The sequence below is a fragment of the Petromyzon marinus genome, chromosome 6 (genome assembly GCF_048934315.1).
Source record: "Petromyzon marinus isolate PM22_M1 ecotype Great Lakes invasive population chromosome 6, UKy_Petmar_22M1.pri1.0, whole genome shotgun sequence".
Classification (NCBI taxonomy): domain Eukaryota; kingdom Metazoa; phylum Chordata; class Hyperoartia; order Petromyzontiformes; family Petromyzontidae; genus Petromyzon; species Petromyzon marinus.
Genome location: NC_133672.1, coordinates 1,105,656 through 1,129,208, shown reverse-complemented (window position 1 = coordinate 1,129,208; position 23,553 = coordinate 1,105,656).

Sequence of the window (23,553 nt, the reverse complement as noted above, 5' to 3'; positions counted from 1 at the left end):
AGCAGCGTGATCAAGTATGGTCAAACAAACCCCTTGACAGGTCGTGGCGAGGCCTTCAGAAGAGCAGTGGATTGACAAAAATCAGATGTTGACATTGCTATTCACCACTGCCAATGAATTTGCCTGAATGCTTCATGTTAATTTGTCCATTGTGCTGCCTGCAGTCGGGTGTTTTTCTCGTTTTGCGAACACATTGTGGGTGACCTGCCCGCGACGCTCCCTCTTTGTATCACGGTGGAGGGGGGGGGGGGCGGAGGGAGCAGGGAGACGCAGGGTCAGCTCGCCCCGCAAGGACACGCAGCGCAGATTCTCACCCGCGGCCGTCGTGAAGCGGCAGGGAGCACGGTCGGCGTTGGACGATCTCCATCCAGCCGTGGATTGAGGTTGGCCGGCGACGATCGTGGCGGCGGCAGCGGTGATCGTTGTAAGTGTCTACGTCTGACGTCGCAGACAAAAGGGGATGAAAAAAAATCTTTATTGAGAAGAAACAGTGCATCTGCTGCGACTGCAACTCGAATCTGCACGTAGACAAAGGGCGCAGCTCCCCTGGGGTCCACCCTGAACCCTTCCCACCACTCTTCACCAAGGCTAATTAATCCCAAACTGTGGCAGCGGATAGAAGAACAACAGGTTAATAGAAATGAACGTGTGCAGAAGCTGGCCCTCCTTATTTACAGGAAGGCAGCATATGGCGAGATGAAAATGTAAAGCATTATTGCAGGTTTTTGCGGTGAAATATAGAAGCCTGTTGTAAAGGGCTTTCAAGTAGAGCGTGTTGGTTTTCCCGTAACAGATGGCTGAAAGGGCTTCTGTTTTAAAAGTGGAACGAGTGAGCGCAGCCGCACACGGCACTTTATTAGAGAGCATGGTGAACCGTGAGCACCGCTGACTTGAGAAAGTTTCTGGAGACCGTTTTCTCTCGTTAGAGCCGTAAGAAGAAAATAAAATAAAAGCAAATTTCGCTCTGACACGTGCCCTTGGCAATCCCGCGAAAAGCACATCACTGGTCAATTTGAGCGATGTTTGCATTGGATGGGAGACATTGGCAATTTTCTTGCAGGAGACGTGCCGGGGATGTTTAGAATAAAATGCCTTCTTGCGATGGTTCATTTTGCAGCTGTGTTTAATGGGTGGTGCGCATTTCCACGAGCAATTGTGCCCTATCGTTTAGCGCTTTCTGGGAAATCTCAGCAGCCTGCGACTCGCCTAAGACACACCTTTTGGCACGGTGCAGCTTGCAAAGCACAATCTTAGCACAGACACAAAAATGTAAGGCTCTTGGTTTGCGAGGAGAGAAGACAGATTATATCTCCCTGGCCACGGACAACTTTTTATCGCATAAACTGGAGGTCGCAGTAATTCTTAACACACGATATAAACAGCCCAACATCGCTGACTTATTTGAGTTTATTCAAAGTATTTGTTGTCATTACCATCGGTGGTTACGGCAACTCTGCCATGAGCACATTTGTGATGATGACTACTTTCACCATTTATGTTTACTCCTTGATATTTCCAATCAAATTTATTTGGAAAAACATCTTCGCATGTCGCTGTGCCGCCCTTGGAGAGAGCGTATCTCCTTGGCAGACTCCTCTTCCGATGTCTATTCTCTTGCTTGGTTCGTGTAACACCTTCGCCGCTCTTCCGTCCCGGTTTTGATAATGTATCCCTGGTTTATTGTGGCCTTGGTTCGTGCAGCTCGGATGGCTGCGTCCGGTTTGACTCAATCAAGTGCCATTCTCATGGTCTACAGCAAGCAGGGCACAGTCCGTGTTTTTTTAACTTTCATTTGTCCCTTCTCGGGTATAATTTCCACACGCCAATTTTCGAGGTGAATGCGGATATAAGCACACGTGGTGGAAGCGCAGCTTTACTTCACTCTCAAGGGTTGTGTTTATATTTGGCTCCTACTCTGATGCTAAATGAGTAGATTGTCCCTATCGTGCTCCAGAGCTCAAAAACCCTCCGCTGACTAAACCTTTCTGGGGCAATACTTAGCTTGTTCTCTTCTCTTTGAAGTAGCTTGCCCAGCAGTGAACCTGAACGCTTGTCTGCGAATGCGCCATTTGTAGAGGTGGCACAGCGCTCCTTGTTGTTTGTTTGGGCGCCGATGGCTCCAACCTTTAGAACGGTGCCATGTGGTCTGAAACTTTGCCAAGCAGATGGTTATTGTGCCTCGTTAAAAATGCCACGCGTTAGCGAGGTCCGAGGACGGCACACCACCTCTGGAACTCAACCAGCTGTGCATGCTTTTGCTTTAATTGGAATATTTATTTATTTAGGATTTCGAGCCCACGCTCTATCCGGTGGGCCGTTGTCATGCTCGAGTCTCTTTAAATTCGCCCATGCTGATTTCAGAAATCTTGGTATGACCGCGGTGCTGGCAGCCAGGTGCATTGCATTTATGAGGGTCAGTCAAAATGCGAGTCTATGTAACTTGCAAAGAGGGTTAGAAATTAATCCGTTCGGATCTTTGTATTTTTTTTGTCGTCCAAAGCACATTTCCACGACTTCTGCGCACCGGTCTAAGCCAGGCCTGTCCAGTTCGAGTTCTGAGTCTGCGTCACGTCGTGGGTTGCCGGCCCAACACCCCACGAGCCCTGAGGCTCTTTGGGCTCAGCTGCCCCCCCCCCTCCGCATCACTCCCCCCCTCCCTCCCTTCCATAGTCAAGGAGTGGGGTTCACAATATTTTTGTTCATAAGTGTTATCACAAGCTCGGGTAGGATTGACCAAATGGTTATTAACTTTTCTCGGTCCGCAGGCCAATATAGGCCCTCAAAGTAGACGTTTGTATGCAGACCACAGCACAGTAAAATACACGGAGTTTAGTGAAATGCATCGCACCTGCAACAGTGATGAGGACTACTTTCCACGGCTTTGCAGATGAAGAGTGGTCAGTAGACCACAGATTTGGAACCACCGGGTCAGTCTATACTAAGTTGAAACCTATTATTTATTTTGTGTATTACTTCAAATGTTACTTTAAATATATTGTTTTTTATCAATAACTTTTATTTTATTCCAAGTTGTGCTGTTGGTATCATGTCATGAGCTGAAGCATATTTTCTAAGAGCAGTGAATCACACCGTGTTAGATCAGGACCCTTTGAAGTAGATTTCACAGAACTACTTTTGAGACCCCCTTCAATTGGCTTCTTATGTACACAACACTCTTCAAAGCACCCTTCTGCCGAGATTAACATTATTGGTCACCCTTCTGAATATTTCTATCTTATTTTTTTAGTGGCAATGTAACCCTAAACACAGCCAGAAATACATATTAGCTGGTAAGAAAGTTATTTATTCGCCTTAGGGTAGAAATATTCAGGAACATACGGTAGATTCTCAATATACTTATCCTTTGGATAGACTCCCCCTTGCCATTGGAATGCTGAATTCCGACCACTGACTCAGGGATTGTGAGCAGGAAATTAGCATCGCCTCAATGCTCATGTAAGCAGCAAATCACTCTGATTAAACATTACCACTGGCTCAGCGCTCTCACCCATCTGATGCGAGCCCTCTGACCCCTGACCCACCTAGCCTCCTCGGCCGCCGTCTGTTTGTGACACGGACAGGGCCTTGAACTTGACCTGACCCAGCGATCCCGTGTGTTGCGACAGTTCCAAGGACGGCCTGGGTAACCTGGTGTGTAGAATCTTTCTCAAAGCGAGCCGCTGTTCCCGTCTGACATGCTCACTCGCCGTTGGGTTGGCCTGATAGGGCTGCTGTGGGAATGCAGGGCCAAGCCATTGAGTCCTTGAGCAGCGGCACCGATGCTGTCTCGCTCTTCAGCAGTGGTGGAAACGCAGCGCTAACGTACAACTTGGGCTATGAGAGCACTAATGAGGTCACCGCTTGATCATTTTCAGATTTCTTGTCGTTGTGCACAAGGGTAGGCCATTATGTGCCATGACATGGTTTATATATATTTAATGATTACTTATACTAAATTCTGCATTCATCATTAGTGAAGCACTTGCTTTGCTGGTGTGGAGTGGGTGTATCCATTTTTTTCTCTGAGGGTAATTTATAAATGACCGTGGTGGTGGCGATGATTGGATTCATTTAATTCTGCGTTGCAGCACATGAGAGAGTAAGATCACGAATACTCACAGGTTAACATAACACGCTCATAGAGCACTTTCTCTTTTAGAGATTGCTTTTTTATTAGTGTACCAGTCTTTATTCATGTACATGAGCTGCATTTGATAATTGTAACACTATTTTACACGTAAATCCACTGCTGGATGAAGCCTCCCTCCCACCAATGTGTTTTTGGCCATGAGGCTCGTCTGACCATACTTCACCATGCTCACCATTGCGAGTTGGTGGGTGACGGCGTGGGGGGGGGGGACCCGGGGCTGGTTGATATATGCCCCGCCACTGATATGTTGGCCATGGGTGGGGATCGACCTCGGGGTCGTCGAGTTCATAGCTCAGTGGACCAACCACTCCACCACCTCTGGATCTGAGCTTGTGTGGCTATATTTTTCTTAAATAAAGCGTTAAGTGTTAATGCTACATAGAGTTTTTGACTTTCCAAGTCTTCTGTGGCAGGCATGTAAAATGAAATACCTTCCATGTATATTCTATTCATTCTTCAAGTATATGCATTAGTTGATATTGCAGTTTTTTTTATTTTGCCATTGCAAAAAAATTCCTCCATTTCATATTTTCTTGCAGATATGTCTCTGCTGACCTGAGCTGCTTCAAGGTCCCGATGTCCTCTGGGGGAAAAGAATGAAATGAAGCCCTACGATCCTAAAGGTTGTATGTCATTAGCCTCAAACATTATGATAAGCGAATGGTGGAACTTTTTTTTGAGTTATGTTGAAACATCTCCTCTTTTGAAATATCTTTGAAAACGAAGAGACAGTAGCTTTTTTTAAGACACGAAGTTCACGCTTTTGCCTTCCTTCCTTCAGTCAACCATCTGAGATAAGCTGGCAGGAGACATTTTAATAAAAATATGATGGCAAGGCACAAGAACTGTGGTAGCCTGACAATAAAATGGGAACGTGGAGCTGATTGCGCGTGTGGCTCAGCGGACTGCTACAATATAACCATAACAGCCCTGATTTTATGAACTCGCCTTCTGAGCGGCGCTTTACAAGAAAACATCGTCCCTTTCAGTTTCTGCTCCTACGGGCCGTTGGAGGAGGATAAAAGTTTTTACAGTCCGCCGTGCGAGTCTGTTTCTGGCCCCGTGCCTTGTGATGGATTGTCCGTGGCACGCTGGCATTCTGCATATGCACGAGCCGCGGACGGAGCCAGCCAGATGGTAATTGATGGCACGCTGACACGTTACGGTTATTCCTTCGGTGGCGAGGAACGCCGGTAATGGATAAGCCCATCTCGCCAACGTGATTAAAAGATTTGTCAAAATCCCGCTCTGAATAGGTCGTTGACCAAAAACAAAGACCATTGCCTCGACGAGCGGCAGACTGTAGATTAGTCTGCGATACGCGGCAGTATTTAGGGAAATGTTTTATTCATTCTTAATCACATTAAACTGACAAAGGGATCGATCAACAAACGTTTGATGGCGTGGCTGAAAAATGTTCACCTTGCCGCCGCAACTTCTGTCGAGCATCTCAAGGTCACTGGAAATTAACTTTCGGACGCGGGCGGAGGAATCTTGGAGCGTGACTGGCACCGTAGGGCAGAGATCAAAGGTGGCGCATAATGGCACTGTGCTGCTTAATTAGCAGATGTTTCTGTTAATCAGACAACAAGGTTATTAATATTAAAATCCAATTAAGTTCCTTTGCACAGGTTTATAATTAAGAGGCACGTTGTAAAAAAATAATAATATACAATGTAGCGTATTCTCTCTCTTGCTTTATTTCCATTAGATTTTCGCTCTTTGAACAAAAAACAGTGATGGAAATGCACAAAGTGATGTTTTGCGTTTTATGAATTTGGACAAAAGCTACGGCTCTGAGAGCACTTAATTCTGCGTGACGGAGATGTAATCGCTCACTTATTGATGTTTTCCTTAAAGGGAAGTGCTCACGGGCGCGCGTAAACACGTGTTGGGCGTCCCGTCCGCGAGCGCGCGTTGCCGCACAGCGCCGATCCGCAGCGTGTCGCGGGCAGGGTTGGCTCGGACTGTCCGTGGCAGAAAGTGGCTTGGAGCTAATCGAAGCACGTCAATTAATGCATTCGTCCGATGCGAAGATTCCTGCCGCAGCCCGTGCGGAAGGGCGTAGTTTTTTTATCCATCGAAACACGTTTGTTGTAAAGTTTAAGTTGGTTTTATTTGTTCCACGGGTGATGCTGTTTAGCTATCTGCCCAGATATTTTACAGGGGAGATTCGTGGTGCACCGTGAGGCACAGCAACAACAGGAACATTTTATGGCACGAAACATCCAGCAAAAGTTCACCACAGTGTTACACGCATGCGAGCAATGAGTTAGCTTTGCTGTGCTTTCAAGTGAGAATATAGTGCCTGCGTTTCCATATGAATATAACGTGACGCTTAGCAGTAATCCTTGTAGGTTAGATGAATATATCCAAGTCCGCGCCAGCATACATACGGACGGACGTAGCAGAACGTGCCCACATTTATTTTGTGCAGAAGCCACAGTACACAGCTCTACGTGCAATCAGCAATGGACGAACGTTAAAACGTCAGGATGGCAAACCTGGGCACACACTCTGCATCCCTTTGAAAGTGGTCCACTGCGTGAGTTTACACGAGGAGTGGCGTGCTACGTCTAAACTCTAGCGGTAGACCCACTTGACAAACGGTGGCCGTGCGATGGGAGCGAGGAGCGGGTGGAGTTGCGGCGCAGGGTAGAACACTGCCCAACGACGGCACCCGCCCGAGTTCGATCACCAGGTAAGTTTAACATCGGTGGCACGAGACGTCTGAAGCGGTCGTGGCCTCACCTCCTCCCACCTCTTTACCAACCTACACTGACCGGAATGGTGAAGTATGGTCAAACAATCCAATATGGCTCACAGGGACCTTCATCCAGCAGTGTATTAACAGGAGGCTGTGTATTACTATTGCTATTGTTGTAATGCCTATTTGTATGCAAAAGGGGAGGCCCAAAGGATGAAACCATTCGGTAGCGAACAACTCCCCCCCCACTCGAGACAACCCACCATAAATAAAGAAAATGGCATAATATACTTGTTGTTAATCGACCTGCTATTTGGGATGGTTTTTCTTCGTTTGGAAGTTGTCCAAAAGGCAAAATGGTTCCGAAGAGAATGATGTTCGTATACATTAAGTATGAATGATGTCAAGCATAACAGGCCTGTGTTTTTCTGCATGGAGAATGGAAATGATAGCGGAAGTCTCAAAATTGATGGCTGTATCTACGTACCATATTTAAAATGTTGACGTTAATGGTGATGTTTATAAGTTGCCCGGGCGTGTTGGCCAAACATGTCAATTAATTTAATTTTCATGAACAAAGAGCAATGAGCAATGCATGGCCTTCTGAAAGAAAATGCCACAGATGAACTGGAAAATGCCGACTCGAACCACAAATTGTATTTGTTACGAGCGCAAACTGTTTTTAACAACTCCGCTAAAGCGTTTTGGAGGGTGCCGTGGTTTTTGCGTTGAACCTCTTCAAGAGGGCTCGCCGATCAGACCTTCCACGGTCGCAGAAAGGGGGCATGACTGATTGTAAGTGGGCTCACATTACAGTTGCAAGGAACCGTTCGGTTAGGCTCGGTTCATTATCGAGCGATTTGCCATAATTTATTTATTAACATATTCTATTCGGAGGGGACATGAAGCGTACTGTATGCAAAAAGAATTGCAGCAGTTGAAGCAAAAGACTTCAAAGTGAAAAAAAGAAGAAAAAAAATCTGATGCGCTTAATTGCTGATAAGATTGATGTGGGATTGTTGGTTAACGCGAAAAAAAGACTCAATTAGCAGGCAGACTAATGGCTGGTCAGTTATTAAGCTGCTTAATGGGGCAGTGAGTGACGGATGGGGGTTGAAATCAGCGGGAGGCTAAATGTGGCATCGACAGCAGCCGTGGGGGCCTGCGAGTGGGGTCGAGCCGGGCCGAACCGTCACCCCAGAGCGGCGGCAGCGGCGTCTCCTCCCGCCAGGGCTTCGCCCCTCCGCTCCCTCATTCGCACATTCACAACTGGCGCTCATCTCCTGCAGGCTCTACGAGTGGGGTTGCTTCCACGCAAAAAAAAGACAAAGATCCCCCGTATAGCCTTAACAGACTGTTCGGGCAAGTGCTGTTAGCGAGCACTTATGAAGGCCGGAACGGTACACGAGGGGGCGGGTGACCAGCACCACGCCCGGCCGCCTTTGTTTCCCCAGTGGCGATGTTTACACACCGCACCAGGCGCTCATTTGAGGCTGAGTCACTGGTGGTAGCCGTGAGCGGGAATCGAACTCGGGTCACCGGGTTGCTCACGCACAGACGCGCACTCGCGCACGAATGTGTATTGTGGGGTGGCAGGGCCTGGACTTTGCGACGTGTCTTTGTGAGCGTCGTCGATGGCCCGCGCAGCGTTGTCACGGGCGATCTCGGGCTCGCGACAGCGATTGTGGCGGCGTGGCCTAGACGGTTCTCAAGCCCAAGTATGCTCACCCCCAGGGCCCAAGGTCTGCTGGCTGGAGGCCTTATCAGCCGATAATGCGTTTTTGGGGAATGTTATCAAGTTAACGTGCCGTCCTTCAGAGGGCATGTCCCGTGCCCCTGCTCGGTCACGTAAAAAGATCACACTGTGCTCATTTGTAAGGGCAGGACTTTGCGAGTTGGTGTTATTTTTAGTTAAATGTGACCACTAACCACGTGAAAACTTGCTCAGTCAATTTGCTAGCCTTTATAACCTCTCAACACTGCTATGCATACATGTTTTTCAATGTTTTATTTTGCAAAACGATTTGATTTACATTAATATTCTTTGCTTTTGTATAGAAATCACGACTCATTGCCGACCAAGGAGACGGGGTCCCTTTAACAACCTCACCTTTGAAAGCCTTGTTTTGGCACTGCTGTTGGGGCTCGGTGTGACGCACGGCACTTGCCAACACAAATGTTCTCTGGTCGTCATCAGCCATTGTCTATCCACTGCTGCGTGGAAGGCAACTCCACGCCATCACCATCCCTCACAGCCCAGTGCCTTTACACTCCACGATGGCCTCGCAATACCGTGTCAGTCATAGGGGTTGTTTGACCATACTTCACCATGCTGATCAGTGCGGGTTGGTGACGGGGGCTCGGAGGAGCCAGCACCACTTCAGGTAGCAATTGCCACTGGTGCTGGCTACAGTCCGGAGGGGCACAGCGCAGTGCGCTCACCACTGGGCGACAGGCCCGACCCACAAGTATTGCATCGCTTGAGGTATAGGCCACCTCTTCATGTCCTGCACAATTCTTCCATGGTATTTTACAATTGTACTTCGGTTTTGCGAATCACTATCACGACCACCGCAACTACCTTCATCACCACCACCATGAGCACCACAAAACGACCGCCAGCGCTCCCATGGTCGCCATCCGTAGCACCACTATTGTGATTGTGCAATAACATTGGCTGATTGCGCAATCACTTTATGATTATTACTGGTGCCACGCGATATATCACCGGACAAAGCCCCCCCCCCCCCAACCCCCAGAATTCCCGTATCCGCCAGTGATTAGGGAGGCCGCACTTGAGAGATGATTGGTAGCGCAAAGGGGGGGCTCGTCGATGCTTCCGCAGCCAATGCCGTTTCAGGGACAAGGGCCCACGGTGGGTTCCCTGCCAGCCCCCTCTCTTCCTGTAGGTCACACGGACCCCAGCCCCAGCGCCCCCTCCCCCACGAGTCACTCGGATCCTCGCCTACCCCACAAAATACGACGCGGGCTCTAGCACCACCGTGGTGCCAGCAACCTGGCCAGCAACGGTGCAAGGGATTGTCTCAGGGTGCTCTGTGTGTGTCACACGGAGGATGGTAAAGACTCTGAGAGCAGTGCTGAGGTTAGCTGTACAAGGCGGGCATGCTGGGGTGTAACCGGGGTGCTGGCTGACTGGTCACATCCTTAAGGTTCAAGTCAAATACCCAAGGCAATGGAAACGTGCAGGTCGCTCACGGGTGCCTCTGTCGTTGTTCAAAGGATCATGCCATTGTGTGCCCATGTAATGATAAAAAGTGGCACGTCTTTTTAATTGCCCAAAATGACTAATTAATGGATGTAATATATAATAAAGTGATACAAGTGTGAAAGTTACTCGTATTGAATCATCGATTGGCATGGCAATACGCTTACACTAATTTGGTGGCCAAACTGTTGCAAGGTAATAGTTGACATGCAGCAGGCGAGGAGTCGACTCCACCCCTCCTTACCGTAGCATTGCGAAGTTTGTAGCACCGACTCAGGAGGGCCGCTGATGCAAGTTAACACCACCCAGTGATTGAGCCTCGAGATACCTCGACTTGACTACGACGTGCCTACGTCATTTACGTTTTTGTTGTACTTTTGTAACTACTTAAAACCCCTTGTAGGGTTGCTTTGGATTACAACGTTCTGCTGTGCTACAGGATGCATCACACCCTTTCCCGCGGTGTCGTAGGAAGGCGTTACGAGCGCACAAGAAAAACAGATCAACAAATAAACGCCGCTGCGCTAATGGGCGATCGGTTGGTTCCGGATGCTCAGGCGCACCTTGATCAATTGCCGTGTAAACGGCCATTGCCGTCACTTCCCGGCGTTGAGGCCCTTGTCCCTGAGACTTTAAACAAATAACGACAATTTGCAGGCGCATTCCTGTGAGTCCCTTTGTTTTTTAGCAACAAAAATGGAGAGGAAAGGTGTAAACAATGACCCTCTCTAGACGGCGGCGTAATTGCTGCAGATTGTAATTTATCATGGCTAATTTTGGGCCACCAGGGAAAGCCTGTACTGGAATTAACGGGCAAGTCTCTCGTAAAGAAGGAAAATGTCCTTAATTTAAAACTTGTTTTTTTTACCCTTTATTCCTCTGAAACTAATTAGAATTGATAGGAATGTTGGCAAGTGAAATGTCATTTTTTACCCCAGAAAGCAATATTTCCTTCTCAGCAGAACTAGCATTTAAGTAAATGTTGCATGAGGTGGCGAGCATTTTAGCACTTCCGTTTAACGTGCGCTGATTAAAAATACCACGATTACTTTTTGAACTATTTTTTTCTTTATGCACAAAAAACGCCAATGTCATCATTTCCATTAAAATAAAACACGTACAAAGCGGAATCGTGTACAAAATATTTACCAGTCGAGCATGGGAGTTAGTCTTATGGATTAAAATTACCAGATGAATAGGAATAAATAGTGCTTAACAGGGAACGTATTATTGGCAAGCTATTACCGTGTGTTAAGCCAGCGTTCAAGGTGTAATTTTAAATGGCCGTTCAGCTTTGAGTGTTTTATTACCGTTTCAGATTATACAGTTTAATTATTTTCATGCAACCCTTTTAAACTTATAAGCCGTGCCCATTTGTTACTAATGTTGGCAATTACACTTCCCGGCTGGAGGAGTTGCTCGCAAGTTTCGCGAACGCAGACAATTACCGGTGTTTAGGTAAACGCGTGTGTGTGTATGTCTTTGTGTATGTGTGTGTGTGGTGCTGGCCACCCACCCCCTCATGTACCGTTCCAGTCTTCATATGTGTGTGTGTATGTATGTGTATGTCTTTGTGTGTATGTGTGTGGATGTGTGTGTGTACAGTGAGGGAAAAAAGTATTTGATCCCCTGCTGATTGTGTACGTTTGCCCACTGACAAAGAAATGATCAGTCTATAATTTTAATGGTAGGTTTATTTGAACAGTGAGAGAAAGAATAACAACAACAATAATTCCAGAAAAACGCATGTCAAAAATGTTATAAATTGATTTGGATTTTAATGAGGGAAATGAGTATTTGACCCCATCTCAATCAGAAAGACTTCTGGCTCCCAGGTGTCTTTTATACAGGTAACGAGCTGAGATTAGGAGCACACTCGTAAAGGGAGTGCTCCTAATCTCAGCTTGTTACATGTATAAAATACACCTGTCCACAGAAGCAATCAATCAATCACATTCCAAACTCTCCACCATGGCCAAGACCAAAGAGTTCTCCAAGGATGTCAGGGACAAGATTGTAGACCTACACAAGGCTGGAATGGGCTACAAGACCATTGCCAAGCAGCTTGGTGAGAAGGTGACAACATTTTTTATTTAAAGCTTTCGTGACTGCAGTAATTCATATTCTTAGTTTTTTCGGTAAAGTCACGTTGAAGAGAAACAACAAAATAACAAAATATATATAAAACAATAAAAAATTCTCACGACGTTTCGACCATAACTCAAACGGTCATCATCAGGTGTGTTGGTCTCTACTATCAGCTCCTCCACCTACAAACTAGCTCGTTTTTTGTCTGAAATCCTGCGTCCTTTCACTGGAAAGACCACCTCTGCGGTACAAAATTCTACTCACCTGGTATCAACAATCAAGGGTATTTCCCTGTCCCCAGACGACCTGCTTGTCAGTTTTGATGTAGTTTCCTTATTCACCAAGGTTCCTGTACCTGACACCATTGCAATCATTGAAGACTTGGTTCATCAAGGACTAAACACTGAGGTACCCCCCCTGGTGAGACACTGTTTAACCAATACATACTTCACTTGGAATGGAACTTTCTACAAACAAACTGAGGGCACCCCAATGGGCTCCCCCCTTTCTCCAGTTATATCTAACATTTTCATGGAGAAATTTGAGACTGACGCCATCCAGACTGCCACTCTACGCCCAACCTTATGGAAGAGGTACGTGGATGACACTTTTGTCATCTGGCCACATGGCCGGCCTGCTCTAGACCAATTCTTCGACCACATCAATTCCATACACCCAGCCATCAGATTTACCATGGAAGTCGAAATAGATGGCAAGATACCTTTTTTGGATGTCCTAATTAAAAAGAGACCTGATGGTTCAATGAGCCACTCTGTCTACAGGAAAGCTACCCATACGGATGCTTATCTGAAACCGGATTCCCACCACCATCCATCACAGAAGAATGATCTCATCAAGACTCTGTATCATAGAGCCCAATGCATATCCGACCAGGAACACATAAGCAGTGAACTCAAGCACGTACACCAAGCTCTTAGGGCTAATGGTTACTCCGACTATACAATCCGCAAAGCTATCACTCAAACCATGAAGAAGAACCCTCTTGAGGAGCCTTTCAAAACCATCACTTTACCCTACATTGCTGGGATCACAAAAAAAGATCTCCAAAATCTTGAATAAACACAAGATCCAGGTCCGTTTCAACACATTACATAAAATCCGTGATCTGGTTCCGTCTGTAAAAGATGTGATTCCGGACATACAATACCCTGGTGTCTACAAACTAAGTTGCCTCTGTGGTAGTAGTTACATTGGAGAAACCAAACGCCATGTCTCGGACCGCATTCGTGAACATAAAGCAGACCTTAAACACGGTAGGACCAACACCTCGGCCGTAGCAGATCATTGTTCTAATTCAGTAGGCTCACATGCCATTGACTTTTCCAAGACGGAGGTTCTTTGTAAGCCATCTGGCTTCCATGAGAGATTCGTTCATGAGGCTATCCACATATACAAGCACAGAGACAATTTCAACCGAGAAGATGGATTCTATCTTAGCAATCATTGGAAAGATTTGATAAATCATTTCAGTTCTTGATTGATTGTTCACGCTTACAGTGGCTTTCAGACAGCATACATTATAAAAAATTTCGTCTCCCCCCTCCTCTTTTAAAAAAAAAAATAGATGGACTAGTCCTGGGCAAACTGCCAATCGCTGCGCGTGACGCCAACGTTTTTTTTATAAATAAATAAATGTGCCGTTTAAAAATAAATTTATGCAAACCAACACACCTGATGATGACCGTTTGAGTTATGGTCGAAACGTCGTGAGAATTTTTTATTGTTTTATATATATTTTGTTATTTTGTTGTTTCTCTTCAACGTGACTTTACCGAAAAAACTAAGAATAAGGTGACAACAGTTGGTGCGATTATTCGCAAATGGAACAAACACAAAAGAACTGTCAATCTCCTTCGGCCTGGGGCTCCATGCAAGATCTCACCTCGTGGAGTTGCAATGATCATGAGAACGGTGAGGAATCAGCCCAGAACGACACGGGAGGATCTTGTCAATGATCTCAAGGCAGCTGGGACCATAGTCACCAAGAAAACAATTGGTAACACACTATGCCGTGAAGGACTGAAATCCTGCAGTGCCCGCAAGGTCCCCCTGCTCAAGAAAGCACATATACATGCCAGTCTGAAGTTTGCCAATGAACATATGAATGATTCAGAGAACAACTGGGTGAAAGTGTTGTGGTCAGATGAGTCCAAAATGGAGCTCTTTGGCATCAACTCAACTCGCCGTGTTTGGAGGAGGAGGAATGCTGCCTATGACCCCAAGAACATCATCCCCACCATCAAACATGGAGGTGGAAACATTATGCTTTGGGGGTGTTTTTCTGCTAAGGGGACAGGACAACTTCACCGCATCAAAGGGACGATGGACGGGGCCATGTACCGTCAAATCTTTGGTGAGAACCTCCTTCCCTCAGCCAGGGCATTGAAAATGGGTCGTAGATGGGTATTCCAGCATGACAATGACCCAAAACACACGGCCAAGGCAACAAAGGAGTGGCTCAAAAAGAAGCCCATTAAGGTCCTGGAGTGGCCTAGCCAGTCTCCAGACCTTAATCGAGTTGCCAAACGTCAGCCTCGAAACCTTAATGACTTGGAGAAAATCTGCAAAGAGGAGTGGGACAAAATCCCTCCTGAAATGTGTGCAAACTTGGTGGCCAACTACAAGAAACGTCTGACCTCTGTGATTGCCAACAAGGGTTTTGCCACCAAGTACTAAGTCATGTTTTGCAGAGGGGTCAAATACTTATTTCCCTCATTAAAATGCAAATACATTTATAACATTTTTGACATGCGTTTTTCTGGATTTTGTTGTTGTTATTCTGTCTCTCACTGTTCAAATAAACCTACCATTAAAATTATAGACTGATCATTTCTTTCCGAGTGGGCAAACGTACAAAAATCAGCAGGGGATCAAATATTTTTTCCCTCTATATGTGGGGAGCGATAGTGTAGCGGTTAGCGCGCTGCGCTATGAACCTAGCGACCCGGGTTCGATTCCCGCTCACGGCCAACATCAGTGACGATTATCTGAACCGGTCCCGGGCCTCCCCTAGGTCGACTCAGCCTCAAATGAGTACCTGGTGCGGTGTGTAAACATTGCCACTAGGGAGACAAAGGCGGTCGGGCGTGGTGCTAGCCACCCACCCCCTCGTGTACCGTTCCGGCCTTCATAGGTGCTCGCTAACAGCACTTGCCCCTACAGTCTGTTAAGGCTATATGGGGGATCTTTGTGCGTGGGTGTGTGTGTCTTTGTGCGTGTCTGTGTCTTTGTGCGTGTGTGTGTCTTTGTGCGTGTGTGTGTCTTTGTGCGTGTGTGTGTCTTTGTGCGTGTGTGTGTCTTTGTGCGTGTGTGTGTCTTTGTGCGTGTGTGTGTCTTTGTGCGTGTGTGTGTCTTTGTGCGTGTGTGTGTCTTTGTGCGTGTGTGTGTCTTTGTGCGTGTGTGGGTCTATGTGTGTGTGTGGGTCTATGTGTGTATGTCTTTGTGTGTATGTCGGGTCCAAGCAAGAACATCTGCTGGACTACATAGTGACGGAACAGCGGATGCGGGCCCATGTCCTTGACAACGGGACCTACCGTTGAACTGATTTGCCCACTTACCATCGACTTGTCATCTGTAAGATGCGCCTGCCATTCTTCCACTCCGGTGGTGGGTGTACACCCATGGCCCCATTCAAACCCATAGTGGCATGGTCTCAGCTAGCGGATGAAAGTTGCAAACGAGAATTTCTTCATCGCTTGTGGCTGGGGTTGGCATCGTCCCCCACTCCTTGGGTACATGGTCCAGACCTCTCCAGAGACCGTGGCTGACAGAGGAGGTGTTCAAGCTGGCTGAGAAAAAGCGACAGGCCCACTCTCATCGGCTACAGCATCCCACGTCGGAGAATAAGGAGGCTTACCGCAGCCTTCGCTCGGAGGTTCGGAGAGCCAGGAGGCGCTGCAAGGATGGGTGGTGGTCGTGGGTTGCTGAGGAGATGGATTCTGCCTCAATGGCCCGCGATCACAAATCGCTTTTTAATGCCATCAAAAAAGTAACCTGCAGCGCCACACCTATTACCATCATTAGGGGAAAGAATGGTGATCCAATCCTATCCCCAGGAATAGGTTTGCAGATTTTCTGAGCATTTCTGTGAGGTCCTGGGGGAGGTGAAATCCCTCAGCCTGAAAAACAATGTGGGACAAAGTAGGGATGACCCGGCCGAGGCTGCGGTGCCTCAAATATTGGAAGAAGTCACCCCCTGTAAGTGGCTGGCTGAGGTGCCATCTGTTGAGGAAGTACTGAAGGCGATCCGGAGTCTGAGACCAGGAAAGCACCGGGCAGAGATTATCTCCCAGGCGAAATGCTGAGAGAGGGTGGCGTTTGAGCACAGACTACCCTACATGACATCATAACAACAGTCTGGACCACTGGACGGGTTCCGCAAGATTTGAAGGATGCCCTTTTGGTCCCCCTCTTTAAGAAGGGGGACCACACAGACTGTAACAACTACAGGGGCATCTCACTCCTCAGTGCGCCAGGAAAGATCCTGGCAAGGATTATTCAGCATCGCCTTGCCAGGCACGCTGAGGAGAGGCTTGCGGATCCCCAATGCACAGATTTCATATTTTCTGTGCGTCTGCTACAGCAAAGGTGTAGGGAATTCCAGCAAGACCTACATCTCTGCTTTATTGACCTGGTCAAGGCCTATGATACCATCAGTAGGCCTGGGCTCTGGGTTGTTCGTCGTGCTTTTGGAGTCCCTGACCCTCTGCTCATGATCATTAAGGACCTTCATGAAGGTGAGCGAGTCCGGGTAAAACTACGTGGCCGGGAGTCAGAGCCATTCCCTGTACACCTTGGGGTGCGACAGGGATGTCCTCTGGCTCCCACATGATTTAACATCTATTTTGACCACGTAGTTCGTGAAGCCTTCAATAGCTGTACCGGGGGAATCTCCATTTGGTACAGATATAATGGGAGGCTGATCGATGCCCGGGTGCGGTCAAGGGATGGCTCCCTATTGCTCAACCACGTTATGTATGCTGATGATTTGGTAATACCTGCTTATTCAGAGGAGGAGTTGGAGACGCTGCTGCTGAGACTGGAGCGTGCCACTAAGAGATGGGGCCTTACCATCAGCCCCACCAAAACTAAGCACCTGCCTGGGTATTTTGTACCATCGGACACTCCACCCCCACAACTCCCAATCGGTGATGGGGCAGTTGTGGAGAGAGTGGAGAGTTTCCCATACCTGAGCAGTGTGCTTATGACCGGCTCCAGTTTAACAGCAGAGGTCTTTTCATCGGTTGCGTAACGCTGTCTGGAAGCTACCTGGTCTGTCGCTCCGTACTAAGCTTCGGGTCTTCTCGTCCACGGTCATTCCCTCCCTTTTCTACGCTTGCGAAACGTGGACCCCCCTAATGGAACATCTTCGCCATTTAGAAACATTTAGGCTCGCCTGCCTACGATCCATCCTGGGTTTAACCAAGCTGGATTGTGTGAGGAGCTCACAAATCCTTGAAAGATCTGGGCAAGGTCCCATCGGTGAGCTCCTCCGGCAGGCAAGGCTGCATTGGCCCGCATGCCCAGCCACCCCATGCATAAACAGCTTTTGTTCGGCCGGATCGAGGGGGCTAAACGGGTGCGGCACGGGCTAGAGAAGAGATGGAGTGATGTGGTACAGGAGGACGTGGAGCTGAGTGGACTTGCCGATAACTGCGGTGTCAAGATCGGCCTCTGTGGAGGTGGCTCGTGAAGGATGCTACTGGGCAGTTGGAGGCAGTCGCCCTTCAACTCCAACGGAAGGCGGAGGAGCGACGCTCACAACAACGAGCGGAGCGCCGGGTGGCTAAGTACAGCAGGTTGGCACGGTAGGGGGCACAGGTGGTACATCAGCCAGTCATCTCAGTCATCTTAGTCAGTCGGCCCGTGGCACTTGGGTCTGCCCCGTGACCTCCTGCCAGCGGGCGTTCGACACTTCACGTGGCCTCAAGGTGCACATGGCCTGGCACAAGCGTTGTGGTGACGTCACCGCCACTTAGTGGCGAATGGCGGTTGTTGTTGTACATGTGTGTGTATGTGTGTGTATGTGTGTGTGCACCTCTTAGTAAGCGCGACCCGCCGCGCTGCTGCTTCTGCTGCTGCACGGCGTCTGGGCGCCAATGGGACTGGCGGCAGCGGCAGCAACCACCGCCCGGCCACGTGGCACCGCAATGGGTGACGTCGTTCATAGAAATCAGGCGCCGTTATTTCTTCAATTGAGCGTCATCACTTTGCATCACTGGTTGAGGTGCCCTAACTGCCTCAACGTGCACGGCTAATTTGATATACGGGAAGACGATGGGGTGGAGGGGAACCATACACGCACACACGTTCTAGATTACATCTGTAGATTGGTCAAATACGATGGTAGAAGTGTGCAGGTAAAAACGCATACGATTTCAACATCAGTGCTTGAGCGGGATAGGGGGGGGGGAAACCCCGTTTGGACCTCCCTGCGTCTCACGTCCGGTCGGAAGCTGCTTCTGTTTCGTGCAGCATTATTTCAAAAAGCGATGAAAGCTATCAAGTACGTTTGCATTCAGAGATTTGCAATTTGAAAATGTTGCGTTTCCACAAAAAGCAAAAATGCCTGCCTGCGGTTAAATACAAAATAGATGAAAAAGCCCATCAATGATCTATCAATGGCTGATAGTAATTAAACATTCACATGTTTTTTTTTTTCATCGCGAGAGAATGTTGCGCGCGTATTCTTTTCGCCTCGACCGTCGCGGCAATCGGGAGGTGGCGGCGAGCCCGACGGCCTCCGCTGTCTCCCCGGGTTTGCTCCGAGGAGCAGGAACGCGGTCGGGGCGCAGAAGAAAAAAAACTGTCAGGTCGGCTGAGACGTGTGCGACGTGTAATTATGATAATACACAATCTGCCAGGGAGCGGCTCGTGTATCCCGTAATTTAAACGTCCGTTTGGGCATCTTCTTCCCTTTCCCTTCACTTTTATTTTATTATTTTCTGTTATTATTTTTTTGTTCACTCCACGCCAGGGAATCAGTTATCTGTGCACTCTGCCGTTATTGCACAGTTCGTGGCTACCATCCTGGCCGTAATTTTTGTCTTTTTAAGTGTAATTTGAAGTGTAATTTGAAGTGTAATTTGAAGTGTAATTTGAAGTGTAATTTAAAGTGTAATTGTTGCAGGCAGCCTGTCTGCTGCACGGCCAGTGGATTATGAAATAACAGCAGGACAAAGTGGTTACATAGGAGGCATTTGTTCCAAAGTACAGTTGCTCATGAGAGAAGAAAAAAACGGTAATTTTCTTTGTATGAAATGCTTGCAATTATCAAATCATGTACATGTTTCTGTAGAACTGAAAAATAATTGCTTGTTTTTGGAAATTGTATTTTGAATGATTAATTGCGACCATGGGACGGTAAACGCAAAAACAAATGTTATATCCTCAAGATTCCGCGTCACATTTAATCATTGTCTTGAAGCGTCACAAATACACACGAAGCGTTCGTTTTGCGAGGTGATCAAAAGTCGCGCAGCAAACAAAAAAAAAGAGACACGGCCGTCAATATTTTCAAGAACACCCAAATGCTTAGCCCGGGACGCTCTGCAGCGGTTGTCTGTGCAGCGGCGGCTGCCACGATCGACGGCCGTTGCTTTGCCGGTGCGGAGGCGGCGGGTCCGAGCGGAGCGTGCTACGCGTCCCTGCGCCGCCCGCCTGTGCCGCGTGCCGCGGCCGCCGCTCCGGTCCCTGGCGGCAACTGCCACGAAGGCGCCGTCGCGCGCCCCGACGCACGATGGCCGCTCTCGACGACCGCAGTCGCAAATTCCCCCGCAACCCCACCCCCCCACCCCACCCCACGCTTGACATTGCACAAACGGTGGCCGTGCCTCTCCGCATGTTTGAGTGATGGGAGCCAGCGTGGTCGATCGGGAGGGACGCGTGCACCGCTCGCGTGCGCGTACCTCTCTGATGGGGAAGCTTAGGACACGCTCGGTGTGCGAGAATCGCTTATCGCCACATGTTCGGCCGAGTGATCGGGACCCTTTCTTCTCGCGCTCACTTTGTTTTCTCATCCAGAAGGTGCCTCTGGTGCCCACATTAAAGGGCAGAAGCTCCAGGCATGTTCAATTAACGCTGGCAAACACCCGAGACTTGTAACATAAGATTAATGAATATCGCCCGCAGTCTCTGTAGCATTCAGACAATTAAGGCTTTGTTTATCAAAAACAAGTTATATTAGGCACAGGACACTCTGAGTAATTATTCATAATCCTAACAACTCATGTGTAGCAACCTCATTTTTGCTTTTAATTCTTTCCCTTAATTTCTCTGCATAAATTTGCATAAACTTTTATGCTTGGCTGCAAAGCTTTGAATATTCATTAGCGAGAATAATTAACTTATGCAGCGCATTAATGTCGCGCCGATTTGCATAATTTTAATTTCTTCGGTGAAGTTTTTTTTTGCGTGTGAATTTTTTATTTATTTTTTTCGTAAAAAAAAAGGTCTTCAAGCACCAGTAACCTTCATCACAGAGGGAATGAAAGTGCCAGCCATTCAGGTGTTGCCTGGGCCGATCAGAAAACCTGCCGTCGGATCTCTGGGTTCCCAAATCTCGAGGAATAAACGAGCCGCAGGAATTGAGCGCTTGCGGCTTAAAAACGCCACCATCGTTCTGCAGCGGCAAGGATTGTGGTTGGCATTGTGGTTGGGACTGTGGTAAGGAAGCGATTGATGGGGTGGGCTAATGTGCCCTGTTGGGCCCTGAAGGATGCGCGGTGAGAGAAGCCGGGGAAGGCGGTGGGGAGGGGGGGATTGAGTTTGGGGCGAAAAGGCTTTGACCGAGGACCCGGAACCTTGGATTAATTTGATTTGGTTTCTAATGTCGCAGCAGTAGCTGTAGAACATGCTTTTCATGGGGAAAGAATCTAGGCAATTAAAAGCCAATCGGTCCCTAAATAAACGCTCTAATGCAGCGGACGGTTCGCTCGGTCAGACTGAACACGGCCGCCGCCTGTAATAATTGGCAGATTAAAAATGTTGCTTTGATATTGGCGCTTCATATTGATTCTCATGCTCTCTGTTCTTCAGAAGCAGCACTTGAGTGAGTTAATTGGATGAACGTTAAATGTTTGCCCTTCATTTCACTTTTTTTTAAGTTTGTAACAACATCGTGGTAGGAGGGATGATAAACGTGGATTGAAGACACGAGCCTTCGTCAACGCCGAAGCACATTATCGGATCCTTTCTGCGCCTTGTAAAACGAGATTGCAGTGTTTAAAAAATTTGAATGACCTGAGAATTTGTATAACACTTGTGACTCAGTACTGGCTATAAAGGGAAGCCTGTGTTTATATACCAGACAGGCTTTATGCATAAAGCATTCTTGCTATGGACAGTCCTGCAGTATACATTAGACTCTGTAACAAAAACACATTTTTGTCCTTGGGTAGTAAGTGTTAAATCCTAATTGCTTATGCCTCAAAAGTACAGAAAATGGCTATTGTTCCCCACAAACTTTGCTTTTGTGACCAGGACAGTGATATTTTGAAATGTTCCTACAGTGAGGGAAAAAAGTATTTGATCCCCTGCTGATTTTGTACATTTGCCCACTGACAAAGAAATGATCAGTCTATAATTTTAATGATCGGTGTCTTTGAACAGTGAGAGACAGAATAACAACAAAAAAATACGGAAAAACGCATGTCAAAAATGTTATGAATTGATTTGCATTTTAATGAGGGAAATAAGTATTTGACCCCTCTGCAAAACATGACTAAGTACTTGGTGGCAAAACCCTTGTTGGCAATCACAGAGGTCAGACGTTTCTTGTAGTTGGCCACCAGGTTTGCACACATCTCAGGAGGGATTTTGTCCCACTCCTCTTTGCAGATCTTCTCCAAGTCATTAAGGTTTTGAGGCTGACGTTTGGAAACTCGAACCTTCAGCTCCCTCCACAGATTTTCTATGGGATTAAGGTCTGGAGACTGGCTAGGCCACTCCAGGACCTTAATGTGCTTCTTCTTTAGCCACTCCTTTGTTCCCTTGGCCGTGTGCTTTGGGTCATTGTCATGCTGGAATACCCATCCACGACCCATTTTCAATGCCCTGGCAGAGGGAAGGAGGTTCTCACCCAAGATTTGACGGTACATGGCCCCGTCCATCGTCCCTTTGATGCGGTGAAGTTGTCCTGTCCCCTTAGCAGAAAAACACCCCCAAAGTATAATGTTTCCACCTCCATGTTTGACGGTGGGGATGGTGTTCTTGGGGTCATAGGCAGCATTCCTCCTCCTCCAAACACGGCGAGTTGAGTTGATGCCAAAGAGCTCCATTTTGGTCTCATCTGACCACAACACTTTCACCCAGTTGTCCTCTGAAGCATTCAGATGTTCATTGGCAAACTTCAGACGGGCATGTATATGCGCTTTCTTGAGCAGGGGGATCTTGCGGGCGCTGCAGGAGTTCAGTCCTTCACGGCGTAGTGTGTTACCAATTGTTTTTTTGGTGACTATGGTCCCAGCTGCCTTGAGATCATTGACAAGATCCTCCCGTGTAGTTCTGGGCTGATTCCTCACCGTTCTCATGATCATTGCAACTCCACGAGGGGAGATCTTGCATGGAGCCCCAGGCCGAGGGAGATTGACAGTTCTTTTGTGTTTGTTCTATTTGCGAATAATCGCACCAACTGTTTTCACCTTCTCACCAAGCTGCTTGGCAATGGTCTTGTAGCCCATTCCAGCCTTGTGTAGGTCTACAATCTTGTCCCTGACATTCTTGGTGAACTCTTTGGTCTTGGCCATGGTGGAGAGTTTGGAATCTGATTGATTGATTGCTTCTGTGGACAGGTGTCTTTAATACAGGTAACAAGCTGAGATTAGGAGCACTCCCTTCAAGAGTGTGCTCCTAATCTCAGCTCGTTACCTGTATAAAAGACACCTGGGAGCCAGAAAATTTTCTGATTGAGAGCGGGTCAAATACTTATTTCCCTTATTAAAATGCTAATCAACTTATAACATTTTTGACATGCGTTTTTCTGGATTTTGTTGTTGTTGTTCTGTCTCTCACTGTTCAAATAAACCTACCATTAAAATTATAGACTGATCATTTCTTTGTCAGTGGGCAAACGTACAAAATCAGCAGGGGATCAAATACTTGTTTCCCTCACTGTATCTTCAATGAGAAAAAGTGGTGTGCATTTGTGTAGTTCACATGAAGTCCTGGTCACAAAAGCAAAGTTTTAGGGGAATAATAGCCATTTTCTATACTTATTAGGCATACGCAATTAAAAAATAACATAAAAAATAACCCTTACTATCCAGGGACAAAATCGTGTTACATAGTGAATTATCAGTCTGTCAGTTTTTGAATTGTGGGCAGATTGCAAACCTCCACGCTCATCATGAACAAATCATGAAC